This window comes from Cupressus sempervirens, chromosome 7 (assembly GCF_028749045.1).
Source record: "Cupressus sempervirens isolate cs-2001-9-10 chromosome 7, ASM2874904v1, whole genome shotgun sequence".
Lineage (NCBI taxonomy): Eukaryota > Viridiplantae > Streptophyta > Pinopsida > Cupressales > Cupressaceae > Cupressus > Cupressus sempervirens.
The window spans coordinates 101,099,820-101,116,170 of NC_143124.1; the positions used below are offsets into that span (position 1 = coordinate 101,099,820).

General features: G+C 34.9%; 1 pseudogene; it reads left to right on the forward strand.

Annotated features, from left to right (window-relative positions):
- The first annotated feature begins 1,653 nt into the window (after positions 1 to 1,653).
- The window catches only part of LOC149545691 (ABC transporter G family member 11-like), a 66,754-nt pseudogene continuing 52,056 nt past the window's right edge, over positions 1,654 to 16,351 (forward strand).

Genomic DNA, 16,351 nt, shown 5'->3' on the forward strand with positions numbered 1-16,351 from the left:
CAACTATGACCTAAGCTCTTTGTTCAAAGATCAATAAACATTGAAAATTCACTAAGATTGCAGACAAGAATTAGAATGAAACTAATAAAATTCTTCTGCTCTATGTATTATTTCATTGAAATTATACAATAATATGGATGAAATGAAAACAGATCTGAACTATCTGTATTAATCTTCTTTATGCTATTCATACAAGAGAGAATGTGTGGAAAGAATGGTTTGAAAGTAAAACACTGGAACCCTACTGGTATTACCTAGAGTATACTGCCAACCATTAAAAAATGTAGTCAAAGCTATTCACAAAAGAAGTTTGTACACTGGAATCAAAGCTACACACATGCATGAAGAAAATAAGGTCAATTCAAAGGAGGAACCTCCCATGGCTTAGCAAGACAAAACACTCCATGCCCAAGAAGAAAGCACCTAGAAAAAGGAAAAGCCACCAATTCAAGAGATATACACATTCAAAATAGAGATGAAGCTGATTGAAGAGGTTCCCATACCCATGCTTTCAATATGATGCAGCTCTCATGGCTAACAGTGAGCCCACATAGCATGAAATATCTAGGAGGCAGTTAAAACCAATGCATAAAGAGAAGTTGTGGCAATGAACAGAATAAGAGAGTTTCACACTTTGCAAAAGACAAGAAGACTTCAATCTCAAGAGAAAAGAAGCAACCATGACATTGGGAAGAAAACTTTACATGGATTCTAGTCTATGAAAAAGTAGGAAATACTATATATAATGAAAGAGAAGAAGCTGATTCCAAAGCATGACAAGGGAATCAATTGCAGATAAAACCCCAGCTCCACAACATATCACAGAAAAAACCACGCCATGTTAGAAAACCAAAGCAGCGTAGTCAATGAGAATGAAGTCAGAAAAGAGGAATAGGGGATGGTCCACATCCACAACACCCATGCCAAAATGTAGCGCATGTGGAGGTGCACTATCACAATAAAAAAAAAAAAATGCCAAATCAAATAAAAATGTCTCACACGGCATCAAAAGAGACTTCACATGCAGTGAGAAAACCTTGCACATCAAAGGAACTAGCAGGGGATCATGCCATTTTTAAACACAAAATGCTAGATAGTGATGATGTAGTAGTATGAAGAGTAGGCCAAATGCATTGAAAAAGGAGTCAGCTTTAGCCATAGACTAGTCAATAAACAGAGAACACACACTAGAAAAGGCAAGAGGGTGTCATAAAATAAGGAGAAGTAGAACCAATCAAATAAAAGAAGCCACCAAAAGAATAAAAATAAACCATCTCCCAACAAAGGACCTCACCCAGTCAAGGATTAAAAAAAAAAAACCACAGGCTAGATGTGAACAAGATGCACGCATGAAGCAGACAGGAGTTCTCTTTTAAAGAACATTATCCCACATGCCTTATGTTGGCATGAGTTTCAATGTTTAAATACAATTTTATACAACAAGCTTTGTGTCAACATAAGAAGTGCTTTTGAAAGCCATGCACATCACGTGGGCCTTTACAGCTAACCTGGTGACCTCAGTGTGACATTAGACATAGTTTTAAATGAAGATGTAAGAAGGATGATGTGGTGACCAAGGCATGAGAAGATGCCACATGGAAGATCGTATGGTAGGGGCATACCTGCAAAATAGAGATGCACACTGGATAGGTAATGCGGGTAAGCAGGTGACTGCCACATGACAGGGTGTCCCTCAATAAGATAATGTGGCAATCCAAAGTAAGATCAGATGTGAGGCACAGGATCATAACACGTGTCACAATCTGATAGTCTGCACATGCCCGCAATACAAAGTTGCAAGAAAGTTAAAAAATCTGGGCTTGTGGGATATTTCCATGTGGCATTGGGCCCAGGCCTATGATGACATGTCATCTGATGAATAGAGGCATACCAATTGGAGACTGACATGTTGCGCTTGGTCAATAGAGGGTTGACCACAAATTTGAAGGCAAGGGAAAATTATAAAATATTTGAAAAGATCAAAATTTAATATATTTTCTCAAAAAAGGGGTCCCATTAGACTATTTTAAAAAAAAAATTTAAAGGTTCTTTTTCTAAAGTTTCAACTTTAGACAATTTCAAATTTTTGAAATTTAAAATTAAAGTTTCAGACCATATAGTCATACCAAGGGAGTAATTTTCAAATTGACTTCCTGGGAGTTTTTGAGAGGCTAACATAGCGATATTATATATCGTCAGAACCAGGAAAAAATGAGCTTTCTAATTATGTTGTTAAAAGGTAGTTGAAATGCAGTTAAGGTCAAATTTGATCAAATTCACTTAGTAAAAACCTCAATTTCACCAGCATTTTCATGAAGATATAAGATATTTTGGCAAACAAGGGATTTCATCATTTAGCAAGGGATATTTTGCAAATCAGTTACAAAGTAATGATGAAACCAAATCAGATCAATGTGTAGAAAGATGAGAGAGGTTTTGCAACTAGATAAGATTGAATTCCAAGTGGACACATGTCATTCTAAAATCAGATCTAGGAATTCATTTAGTCTATATCTTTCATTCTTTCATTCATTGTAAGGGTTGGCAGTTTTCTCTAGGTAATACCAACAGGGTTCTAGTGTTTTACTATCAAACCATTCTTTTCGTAGATTCTCTCTTGTATGAACAGCATTAAGAAGGTTAATACAAATAGTTTAGATCTGTTAGTTTGTTTGATGCTTTTTATTTCATGCATATGACTATATAATTTCAAGGAAATAATACAAAAAAGTAGAAGAATTTCATTAGTTTCATTTTGATTCTCATCTCCAATCTCAGTGAATTTTCAATGTTTTATGATCTTTGAACAAAGAGCTTAGGTCATAGTTGCAGTCCCTTATGGCTGTATGTTGTTTTATTGTTGCTTGTGACTTAAGGAGTTATGTAAATACTTAAGGGAATCAATAGGGTTGTAAGTTTATTGAGAAGGATATCATGTAAGAATGAGATTCAGATTGAACATGGATGTTTATTTACAAGGTGAATGGATAGATCATATTTTTGAAGATACAAATAAGTTTCTGATATCTATATGTGTGTGATTAATTCATAGAATTTTCCAATTGATAAGGAAATAATCATTTACAGGATCACTTGTTCATGCTACTGCATATTAGGGATTTTTTTGAATTCAAAATCTTTAAATCAAATCAGTTTACATTTTCATGTTTTGTAGTGGGCTGACCCTCATTCAACTTATGAGATTCATAGATTTGCATTCAGCTACTATAGATCTATGTTATTACATGAGTTATTCGGAGATATAAGGGTTTTATCTACATAATTAGGTTCATATTTATGTTTTAAATGCACTGGTACCATATCTTAGAACCACAAGGTTAACCCGCCTACATCTTGCAAAGCTTGAAGTGAAGGAGTTATGCCTTATAGTTGGGCCAAGACTACAGTCAGGTGTATCCGTCATAGGAATTTGTTAGCCTTAGATGCATTTTTTTAGTTTCTTGGTTGTTTGTAAAATTGCTAAATCAAGAGCCAACAAAATAGTGATGTTACTAGTTCCTTTGATGCATAGGGTTTTCTCACTACATGTGAAGTTTCTTTTGATGTTGTGTGAGCTGTTTTTATTTGATTTGGTGCATTCTTTTGTTTTATTGTGACAATGCCCCTCCACGTGGACTGCATTTTGGCATGGGTGCTATGGATGTGGACCGTCCCATGTTCATCTTTGCTGCCTTCATCCTCATTGACTATGTTGCTTGGGTTTTCTAACATGGCATGGTTATTTTTGTGACATGCTATGGAGCTAGGGTTTTATCTGCAATTGATTCTTTGGTCATGCTTTAGAATCGGCTTCTTCTCTTTCATGATATATAGTATTCCCTATTTTTGCATAGATTGGAATCGATGTAAGGCTTTCTCCCCAATGTCTTGGTTGCTTCTTTTCTCTTAACATTGAAGTCTTCTCATCTTTTGCAAAGTGTGAAACTCTCTTTTTGTGTTCATTGTTGCAACCTCTCTTTATGTGTTGGTTTTAACTGCCTACTAGATGTTTCATGCTACGTGGGCTCACTGTTAGCCATAAGAGCTGCATCATGCTGAAAGCATGGGGATGGGAACCTCTTCAATTAGCTTCCTCTCTATTTTGAATGTTTATATCTCTTGAATTGGTAGTTTTTCCTTTTTCCTGGTGCTTTATTCTTAGGCATGGAGTGTTTTGTCTTTCTCAGCCACGGGAGGTTCCTCCTTTGAATCGACATTTTATTTTCTTCATGCATGTGTGTAGCTTTGATTCCAATGCATAGACTTCTTTTGTGAATAGATTTGACTACATTTTTTAATGGTTGGCAGTTTTCTCTAGGTAATACCAGCAAGGTTCTAGTGTTTTACTATCAAACCATTCTTTTAGCACATTCTCTCTTGTATGAACAACATTAAGCAAGTTAATCTAGATAGTTTAGATCTGTTAGGTTGATTCATGCTTTTCATTTCATGCTAGGGATGTATTGAATCTATAGGATGGAAAAACCTTGAGAATTTGAAGAAGATTCAATACATTAGAAAAAAATTTCTACAGTAGTAGGGTTGTGTGAGATGTTTACTATATATGCTACTTTAGTATGTTAGAAACACCAAATTAAAATAATCAAAAGCATTTGCATACTAATTTAACATAACTTCATGAGAGACAAAGTGAAGTCCTCAAATGAGAATATGAGCCATGGATAGGCTCTCTCAATGAGGATGATCACTTGATGTAGAGGTGTGTCTAATAGCTAAGATGGCTTGATTATGTATGTATGCTCAAATGCTCAAATGGGCTTCAATGGAGGATTTTTGATAGATTTTAGTGAATGGATTTGATGGAAAAATGGTTTCTCAAAATGGCATTATGGCTTTACTTTCTAGATTATGTTAAAATGGCTTGGGAGAGGATTCCTTAAATAGGCAAAGGGCTTGAGGGATCAAGGGCTAGGATGCAAGGATGGGAGAAAGCTTATGGAAGTTTTAGATTGAATGAGAGGAGAGCACATGGATTATGCTTCCTTATAGCCAATTAGGGAGTGACGCATGTCACAGGGTTATTGGTTAGAGCAAGAGGGGTTGAGGGGTCAACAAAGGAGGCTCAAAGCTAATAAAGACCCTCATAATGGCTTGTAAGAGAAATGAATGGGCTTTTAAGTGTTATTTATGGCTTTGTGGGCTCCATAAAATTTTATGGTTGGGATATTTGTGAGAGAGTTGAGATATTTTGACTTGGGTTGGATTAATAAAGTCTTAAGCTTGACATAGGAATGTGCAAATGCTTAAGGCTTGGATTAGGCTTGGGCTAAGATTAGATTAGGGATGTTAGAGATGGGCAAGTGGATGGCATTTAATGAGGGTGGGTGAAGGAGGAGATATCTATTGGCTTTGGCTTGGGTTAGCAAGTCTTAACCCATGTTTAGGGAATGTGACAAGGTTACGGGGGAATTAGGATTAGGCTCAAAGATAAGGATTGACATCTTCTAGAAGAGTCTAGAACTTCCTAGGATGAGGATAAATAAGGTTTTTAGGAAATAAATAAAGTTTTATTTATTTCAAGGGTTTGGGTTGAGGAGATATTTATTAAAATATTTTTAATAAACATGAGGATTAATATTTAATCTTAGTTAAATATTTTAAGTTGGGATTAGGGGTAGGAAATGATGGGATTAGCCTTTAATCAAAATTAAAGAAGGATTAGAAGATTTTGGAAGAGGTTAGTGGTCTTAAGAAAATTGGCCAAGTTTTGGGCAAAAAATAAATAAATAATTTATTTTGGGATTTTTGGTCAGTTTATTAATTAAATAATTAATAAATAAGAAAATAATGTTTAAATAAGATTTAAACATTTTTGGGAGGGATCCCTTAATTAAACATTTTTAATTAAGATAAAGGGATTTAATGGCATAAAAATAAATTAATTAATAAATAAATAATGATGTCATCAAGGACTTTTTCAGAAAATAAAAATACTCTATTTTCTAAAGGATTTTTAGGTGTCTACATTTACCATTTCTCTGCTAATGTTTTATGTTCCCCAGTTAATCTTTATTCATGGACAACAGTATGTTGAGAAATTGGATGTAAATTGTGTTCCATGACTGTTATAGGTCTATCTTCAATTAGTTCAATTTTTGCATATGCTATTGACAAAAGTTCAGAGTCAAGAATTGAAGTATGAAGTGTATTCTATTTTCAAGGTGTTAGTGATCTACAAGTTTCCCATATTGAAAGTCTGGTTTAGAAAGTACAGATGGTAAAATTGTTTTAAATATTTTCTCACTAAGTGTGAGTGGCGACTCTAAAGTAAATCTCTATAACAGTGCATGTTTTGTCTTAATATTAGAGGCTTTTAGTATTTCTAGGCAGATCTAGTTTGTTGGGAAAGAGAAATTATAAGTTTCTTGATTGATGTTTTATGTGGTTTCTTGTATCTACTGAAGAAATTCATTTCAAAAGGTGAGTCACTATTGTGATTCCATTTTCATTTTCAAGGAGGTGGTAGCTCTACAAAGGATTCTATCTATGGTGTGAAGGGTTTCATGCTTGCACCTATGCCAATTAGCAGATCTGAGGTTTCATACGGCAACACATAAAAGTATTTCAATTTTCATATAATTGTCTCTCATGAAAATTGAATGAATGAAATGGTTGCCTCCATCTAGTGGTTTCAACACTAAGAAAAAGAGGTAGGAGTTTTAAAAGTTTATTAGATGGATTCTAAGTTTAGGTTTGAAAGTGGTGTGTTGACTCTTGAAAGTGATCATGCAAATATTGCTAGTTTAAAAAGAAAGATTCATGATAAGACTGTCTTAATGTTAAGAAGTACAATTGGTGATAATAAGGGTCTTAGTGGATTTCAAATTTACATGAAGTTCAAATCAGTAGTTATGAATCTTGATGAGTTTTTTAGACCTGACGAGTCTTTATGGCTAGTGGTACTCTTAGAAGTTTTTATGCCACATTCAGTTGATTGGCCAGCCAAGATAAGATTAGATAAGATTTGTGAAATCCAAGATTTTATTATAGAAATTGAAAGTGCTTTAAATGCTACTAAGTCTGATGTTAATGAATGCGATGAGTCCATTAAAAATGATGTCAAGGATGAAGAGTCTTAGTTTTAAGAATTAGAGGATAGTAATTAGCAGTTTGATAATATGCATAATGTGGATTCATCTTTTTATGATGATGATTGTTAAGAAGAGGAAAAATGTAACAACAATGATAGTCTTTCTTCTAGTGATGAATGTGATTGTGTTACGATGCTTGTTGTTGAGGTATTGTCTAAGGAAGAAGATGTATGGGATGATCATAATTTTGGTTTTTCACACTCTGTTACTAACAATTCTTCTATTACAAATGTATCAAGCTATCCAAATAATAATCATAGCTAAGGAGAAGAAACTAGGGATGAAGTCTTGTTAAGCGTTGATGAGATTTTTTATTTGTTGGCTCATGATTTTGAAAGGTATGCTAATCTATCCAAGGATACTTGTTCTTTTCCACATTTTGCATTTCCAAATGATGAAGACATTTTCCCTAAATTTGATGTTGAAGAAGATGTAGTTTCAAAATATGCTCTGTCAGGTTTGGGAGGTGTATGTGATGGTGATCCATACATCAATACACATGACAACTTCTATACTGAGAATGAAAATGTAGAGATAGGATCTATTGCTGGTTCATGGTTTTCTTGTTTTCATGAAGATGAGATAAATTCAGATAGCTTATGTGATGAGGAAAGAAATAGTAATGAATTAGTTCATTCTAGTGAGTTATTTGAAGAAGACATTGATACAGATCAGCATATTGAGAATAGGCAATTTCATGATGATTCTTGTGATTTTGTATCTAATCATTTGTTGGAATGTGAAGAGGTTGTAGTGAATGCTCTGTCTGGTTTATAGGGTAGTGATATTACATACAAGCAGAAATTAGATTTTTCATTCTCTTCACACTTGGAGGCACAAGGTGAGTTACAATTTGATTCATGTAACTCGTTGAATGAAGTAGAATACCAAGCTTTTGTGTTTTCGGTTGAAGGTGTTCATGAATCAATTAGTGATGATCAATTTCAATTTGATGTCAGTTCTTATGATCACACTGATTCATATTTTCATAGTGAGCAAGGTGAAGAAAGTATGTCTGATTTTTATACGCACTATGAAGATGATGATAGTTTTGTTTTGCCTAATGAGTTGATTGTGAATATTGATATGTTGGGTGAAACAAATGATAATGAGAGTTTTAGTTTGCCTAAGGAGAATGTAAATGAAAATCAATTGTATGATAGAGGTAAGAAGTTGTGAAAACTTTTCGGTGGCCTGGGGCCATCGTTTGTACATAATATTAGTGGTAGTTTTTTCTCGCTTTCAATAAAGTTGTTCGAGAGAGTTTTTGAAGTTTAGGTGTGTGGTCTACTTCTTCCAAAGATCTGAAATCTTGACATGCCTACGAGGGACATGCATCCCTAGACAGAGCCACTATTGGCACTCAAAATTGTAGCCCAAATTTTGAGCACTTTTAATGAGATTGTACTTGATTATACCTTTGAGGCCTAAGAGGTGTTCAGTTCTTCTAGCACCTTCCATTCAGCCTATCTAAGCATTCCATGAAGAAGCATTGAGATTTTGAGCTAGTTTAGCAAGTCTCATTTTGAGCTAGTTCCAAATCTGCATTTTCACCTTATTGTCAAACAGCGACAGGAGGTCATGTTTGCACCTGAATATCTCATACCTAGAAATATCTCATGACTCACTACTTTGGAAATGTCTAGTGTCCATACCAGAGAGCCTATGTTTCAGATTTTGAGTCATTTTGAATCTTTTTGACTTGGTTTTGAATCTCTCAATGTTGGTTGTTTATTGTTGTCATGCTGATGCACATTGTGCAAATTTCTGGGATGCCCTATTTGACGAGTAATAATTTTGACCTAGTTGACCCAAATACTAAAATTCCTTTTGTGTTGCATTTTAGATGTTAGAGACTTGTTATGTTTCAAGTTTTAGCTTATGAAAAATTTGTTTGATCAGTTTTCGAATGCGATTCCAAGCACAATTTCTATCTTTTTACTAGTGTCAGCATTCGCAGATTTGTTGGAACCCCTGTTCGTGATCTCATATCTCCTAATCTATGATTGGTGAGATTGAATGGATAGTACCACTATAATGTCATCTTAAAATACTTTAAGTATGCCAATTTACAAGACATGACAAATCTGTCTACACACTTTTCTAGGTCATTTCTATTTGCAAAAAATGTTTTTTTGTTAGTGTTTCTAGTCTACAAATTTGAGTAGCCCACTTTGACCACTTTCCATTTACACCCAGTTATTCATCATGAGCCCAAATCCTAGATTTACACTTTCCTCATGACAGTGAACCAATAACCCATTTTTCATTCTCCCAAGTGTCAGTTTGCCTAGTTTTTGAAGCCAATTCCAAACATGATTTGTTGTTTTCTGACATGTTTTCTTGCAGACAATACTAAAAGGGTAACTTTGATGGTCAATATCTTTTGACCTCAAATTATTCATGAGATGAGACTTGGGAGGGTGCAAGAGTGTGGAGCAAAGAATCAGTGTACCAATTTTCAAAGCCTGATTAGGTGTTCTAGTCAGTTTTTAAGGCTAGTCAATAGACCTCCTAGCACAATTTTGATAGGTGACAAAAAGTGATAAAATGTGTTGTTTTTAATGGTGAGTCAGTGATTAAATTTGATTCAAATTAGTATGAGATGATCAATTAGTTAGTTTGATGTTTTAGATGTTTGAAAACAAAAAAAAATTTAGCCGGACCCACTTTGGGGCCCGACTGATTCCATTAAATTAGTGAAGTGTCATGGTGATTGAATTGTTTTGATTATACTATTGAAGTTAAAATGTTATGTAACCAGCACTGTGCATAAAAACAATACTCAAGATGGAAAATGAAGGGAAGTATACTTATGTTCTTCTTTAGTCTAGGGAAATAGATAATGTGAAACCTAAAATGAAACTTCATGGAAAGCGGTAAGATGAATTATGAAAATTTGATAAATATGAGAGACTAATGAGAAGAGACAACAGTGATAGTGAATCAAATGATATACCTCCTACTACAAAATTTTATAGGGATTCTAGTTGGAGTTCTTGAAATTTGTCTAGTGAATGAAGAGCTAATTTTTGAGAATTGAACTGCTAGACTTCTTTAAGGTCAAGATTATAAATGATAACTTGGGCATTATTAAGCATGTTTATTCTCTGAAGATGAAGGGTGGGAAATAGCTCAAGAGCCATATAAGGTCAAAGCCTAGACAACAACAGGAACCTTGGATGATTAAGAAAGATTATCTTTCAAAGAAGGCAAACCTTTACACTTTATATTTGGGGAGAATGACCAACCATTTAAAGTATAAGTTTTAAATCTTCAACCTCCAAGAAATTAACAATCAAAAAATAGCAGGCTAATAATGAATACAGGTTTGTGGTAGGAGGGGGATTATGAATAAACTTTTAATTATGATCATTCATTTTTCTTACATATGGATTAAAACCCCAAGTTGCAAGGATTCTTTTATCCTCCCAACTATGCAATAAAAGGTAGTGTAAAAAAAAGACTCCACACATAAAAAAGGGAAGTAGCCACCTGTGGAAAAGGACATTCATAGATCCAAGTTTCCAATCATTAAAAAATGCAGTCAATGCTATTCACAAAAGAAGTCTGTGCATTAGAATCAAAGCTACACACATGCATGAAACAAATAAAGGTCGATTCAAAGGAGGAACCTCCCATGGCTGAGTAAGACAAAACACTCCATGCCCAAGAAGAAAGCACCTAGAAAAAGGAAAAGTTGCCAATTGAAGAGATATACACATTCAAAACATAGAGAAAGCTAATTGAAGAGGTTCCCATCCCCATTCTTTCAGCATGATGCAGGTCTCGTGGCTAATAGTGAGCCAACATAGCATGAAACGTTTAGTAGGCAGTTAAAACCAATGCATAAAGAGAGGCTGGGGCAATGTACACAAAAAGACAGTTTCATGCTTTGCAAAAGACAAGAAGACTTCAATGTTAAGAGAAAAGAAGCAACCATGACATAGGGAAGAAAGTCTTATGCGGATGCTAGTCTATGCAAAAGCAAGGAATACTATATATCATGAAAGAGAAGAAGCTAATTCCAAAGCATGACCAAAGAATCAATTATAGATAAAACCCTAACTCCACAGCATATCACAGAAAAAACCACACCATGTTAGAAAACCCAAGTAGTGCAGTCAATGAGGATAAAGGTAGCAAAGAGGAATAGGGGATTGTCCACATCTATAGCACCCATGCCAAAATGCAACTCACATGGAGGGGCACTGTCACAATAAAACAAAAGATTACACCAAATCAAATAAAAATGTCTCACACAGAATCAAAAGAGACTTCACATGCAGTGAGAAAACCCTACGCATCAAAGGAACTAGTAGGGGAGCGCACCATTTCTAAACACAAAATGCCATTTAATGATGACTCAGCAGTATGAAGAGCAACCCAAACGCATTGAAAAAGGAGTCAGCTTTAGGCGCAGACTAGTCAAAGAACAGAGAGCACACACTAGAATAGGCTAGAGGATGTCATAAAATAAGGAGTAGTGCCAATCAAATAAAAGAAGCCACCGAAAGAATAAAAGGAAACCATATCCCAACAAAGGACCTCACGTAGTCAAGGATTTAAAAAAAAAGTCGCAGGCCAGATATGAACAAGACCACGCACACATGGAGCAGACAAGGATAAGTTCTCTTTTAAAGAACATTATCCCACATGCCTTATGTTGGCATGAGCTTCAATTTTTAAATACAATTTTATACAAAGAGCTTTGTGTCAATATAAGAAGTGCTTTTGAAAGCCATGCACATCATGTGGGCCCTCAGCGCCGACCTAGTGATGTCAGCCTGACATTAGACATGGTTTTAAATGAAGATGCAAGAAGGATGATATGGCGACCAAGGCATGAGATGATACCACATGGAAGATCATGTGGTGGGGGCATACGCACAAAATAGAGATGCACACTGGATAGGTAACACAGGTAAGTGGGCTGCTACCATGTGGTAGTGGGTCTCGCTCAAAGATAATGTGGCAATCTAGAGCAAGATCAAAGTGGAGATACAAGATCATAACACGTGTCATGATCTAACGGTCTGTGCACACCTGCAATACAGAGTTGCAAGAAAGTTAAAAAATGTGAGCTTGTTGGATATTTCCATGTGGCATTGGGCCTAGGCCTATGATGATGTATCATATGATGAATAGAGGCGGACCAATTGGAGATTCACATGTGGTGCTTGGTCAACAGAGGGTTGACCATGAATTTGAAGGCAAGGGAAAATTATAAAATGTTTGAAAAGATTTAAATTTTAATATATTTCTCAAAAAATGGTTTGCATCAAACTTTTTTTATTAAAAAATTTAAAAGGTCGCTTTCTAAAGTTTCAACTTTAGACAATTTCAAATTGTTGAAATTTAAAATTAAATTTGTAGACCATATAGTCATACCAGGGGAGTAATTTTCAAATTGTCTTCCTGGGAGTTTTTGAGAGGCTAACATAGCAATATTCTATATCGTTGAAACTGGGAAAAGATGAATTTTCCAATTATGCTATTAGCTTCTGCACTGAAAGTAGTCTATTGGAGTTATTTAAGGTTTTCTATCAGGTTTCCAATTTGCAACTGTATTCAAGTGAGGAAGTTTAGAATTGGTTTCTAATAAGGTAATGATTTGAATGTGGTTAAAACATAGTGGAAATGTAGTTAAGGTTTAATTTTATCAGATTCCCTTAGTAAAATCTCAATTTCATCAGCATTTTCATGAAGATATTAGATATTTTCACAAACAAGGGATTTCATCATTCAGCAAGAGATATTTTTCATATCGGTTACAAAGTAATGATGAAACCAAATCATATTAATGTGTAGAAAGATGAGAGAGGTTTTGCAATTGAAAAAGATTGAATTCCAAGTGGACACATGTCATTCTGAAATCAGATTCAAGAATTCATCTAGTCTAGATCTTTCATTCATTATAAGGGTTGGCAGTTTTCTCTAAGTAATACCAGTAGTATTCCAATTTTTTATTATCAAACCATTATTTCAGCACAGTCTCTCTTGTATGAATAGCATTAAGAAGGTTAATACATATAGTTCAGATGTTAGAATTCTTTAAAATAACTTAGAGGGGGGGTGAATTAGTTATCCAAGGTCCAATAATATCCAATCCAAATTTTTTGTCAAATCCTTAATGGCATATAATTGAAATTATCATGCATGCAATCAAACATTAAACAATCATGAAAAGTAAACATTCATCACACCATAACACAAAGGATTTTGATGACCCAAAAACCCTCCAAGAATAAGAAGGTAAAATTGGCGTGGGGATGACACCCAAAAAATAACTGCACAATTGATTTTAACCTCTTCTGATGGTTTGCCTTGTTAAAGGCTTTACACACTATAAGATGTGACCCTGTTAAAGGATTTCTACACCCTGTTAGGAGCGTGCCCTGTTAGAGGACTTAAGAACATTCAACTTAGAATGCCACCCTATTAAAGGATTTACATAGAGCTATTAGGGCCACCCAAGTCCATGGGATTTACAGTCACCTTCTCAAAATAATCTTTTATCCCTCTCTAAGGATCTCCTATCCTTCTCCTAAGGATCTTTTATCCTTCTCCTGGGGATCTTCTATCCTTTTCCTAAGGCTTACCCACCTAGCTGTTAAGCTAACCTAGCAATGTAGGATAGTTTGTTTACCCTTCAAGATTTTTCTCATTGAGTCCTTCCACTTGTTATGCCAATGCACTCTATGATCACTTGAACAACTCAGAGTCTTGATGCTCTATACTTACTCCTCACTATGTCCTTTTCATGACACTTCACACAAGCCTTCTCTTGGCTTCTCTTACATGACCACACTTATGACCAACTCCCTCTCTTCTTTCTTCTTTGATCTATGACCCATGACTCCTTATAAAGAAGTTTTTTTCTACATTTCCCGCTCAAGTCTCCTCGCACATCAATTTGAATTGATCTAAGAAAATGATATTGTTTTCCCTCCAAATTGTTTCTTGATAAGTCCATTAGCATTTTCCTTGAATTGGTTTGCATGGTTTACATAAAATTCTGTGACATCTACTCATCATCCTTATCATCCAACTAATTCACAAAATTTGATGTAACAAACTTATTGTCACTGATCTAGTGAATCTTTTGTCTTAACAAATAATGCAACAACTCAAAATCATTTGTTTACTAATGCTTAGCTCCTTCTATGTTACTCAGTTTCTATTGTTGTTTTACTGGTGCTCGGCACCTATAGCATTTCTACTTTTCTCAGCACTTGAAAACTTACATGGCATCTATTACCTTTTTCTAATGCTTGGCACCTGAACAATTCTGTGTTACTCGACACCTGAAGGATTGCTTGGCACACACTAAAGTTGAACTTGCTTGGCTTTAGCTAAGAATTTTCTCGACACTAACTAGCTAGCTCAACTCTCTCAAATGAACTTAGTTAGGCTTTACAAATGACTTAGTTAAACCTTATATCTTTGATGTGTCTTAGTGTGTCCATCCTCTTAGAGTATGTCATCAATACACTATTTCATCAATGGCTTAGATGATCCTTATACTTCATTACAACATCATAACTTCAACCTTTCTATAGGTACTCTAGTTACATCTTATTGATTGTATCCTCCTTGTCAATCAACCAATTGATAGTATTAGGATCACTTAAGCAATTGTCATTCCTGCAAGTAGCAAGTTTGACATCAATGACAAAACAATGATTGAAAATAGTCTTTACCAGTTCCATTATTCTCCATTCATGATCTTTTCAATCATTTCCAACATTAGATCTATTAGGTTATTTCATGCTTTTCATTTCATGCATATGACTATATAATTTCAAGGAAATAATACAAAGAGAAGAAGAATTTCATTAGTTTCATTTTGATTCTCATCTCCAATCTCAGTGAATTTTCAATGTTTTATGATCTTTGAACAAAGATCTTAGTTCATAGTTGCAGTCCCTTAAGGATGTATGTTATTTTATTATTGCTTGTGAGTCAAGGAGTTATGTAAATTCTTTAGGGAATCAATAGGGTTGCAATTTTATTGAGAAGGATATCATGTAAGAATGAGATTCAGATTGAACATGGATGATTATTTACAAGGTGGATGGATAGATCATATATCTGAAGATACAAATAAGTCTTAGATATCTATATGTATGTGATTAATTCATAGAATTTCCCAATAGGTAAGGCATTGATCATTTACAGGGTCACTTGTTCATGCTATTACATATTTGGAGTTTTGTTGAATTCAAAATCTTTAAATCAAATCAGTTCAATTTTTCAAGTTTTGTAATGGGCTGAAAAGGATTAACCCTCACTCAACTTATGAGATTCATAGATTTGCATTCAACTACTATAGATCTGTGTTATTACATGAGTTATTAGGACATATAAAGGTTGTATCTTCATAATTAAGTTTAGATTTATGTTTTAAATTTGTTGGTACCATATCTCAAAACCTCAAGGTTAACCCATCTAGGTCTTGCAGAGGTTGAAGTGAAGAAGGAGTTATACCTTATAGTTGGCCCAAGATTGCAGTCAAGTGTATCCGTCATAGGAATTTTTTGGCCTCAGATGCATTTGTTTGATTTCTTGGTTGTTTGTAAAACTATTAAATCAAGAGCCAATAATGTGTCAGACTTTGATTGGTTGTTTCCTATGCTTGATTCATCCATCCCTGCCATCTGGATGCCACATCATTATGCCACCTTAGCAGTCACTATGTCACCATGTTAACTAGTGTGCAACTTCACCTTGGTGACATGGAAACCACTATTTGATTTGCCACATGTCACCATCTTGTTCATTGTTGCAATCTAATCACCACGTCACAACCTTCTTCAAATTGTGTGTCACATGGCACCTAGTGGTTAGTTTGATCATTGCCATGTCATCATCTTGTCATGACATTCACTGCCCAGTTGCCACTTTTCATTATTTGATTCATGCTCTTTATCCTGGAGGGACCCACATCTTCCTTTGTCGGCTTTCACATTTTTTGAACCAGATTTATGATTTTCTGGAAAGTCACCATGGTGCTTGCCAAAAAATCTTGCCATTTTCTGGTGGTGACATGACGACCACTAAAAATCTTGGCTTTTTCGACATCTTTGTTTCAAACTTTTTCAGCACTCCATTTTGCCTGCCCCTTCAAAATTTTCTCTTTGATTGCCTCCCAATGGGACCCATGCTCATGGCTAAGCTTCCAAAAGTCATTGTCTCAAAGACAAAAATCATATTGTGGGTAGTAGTATTTAAATAGT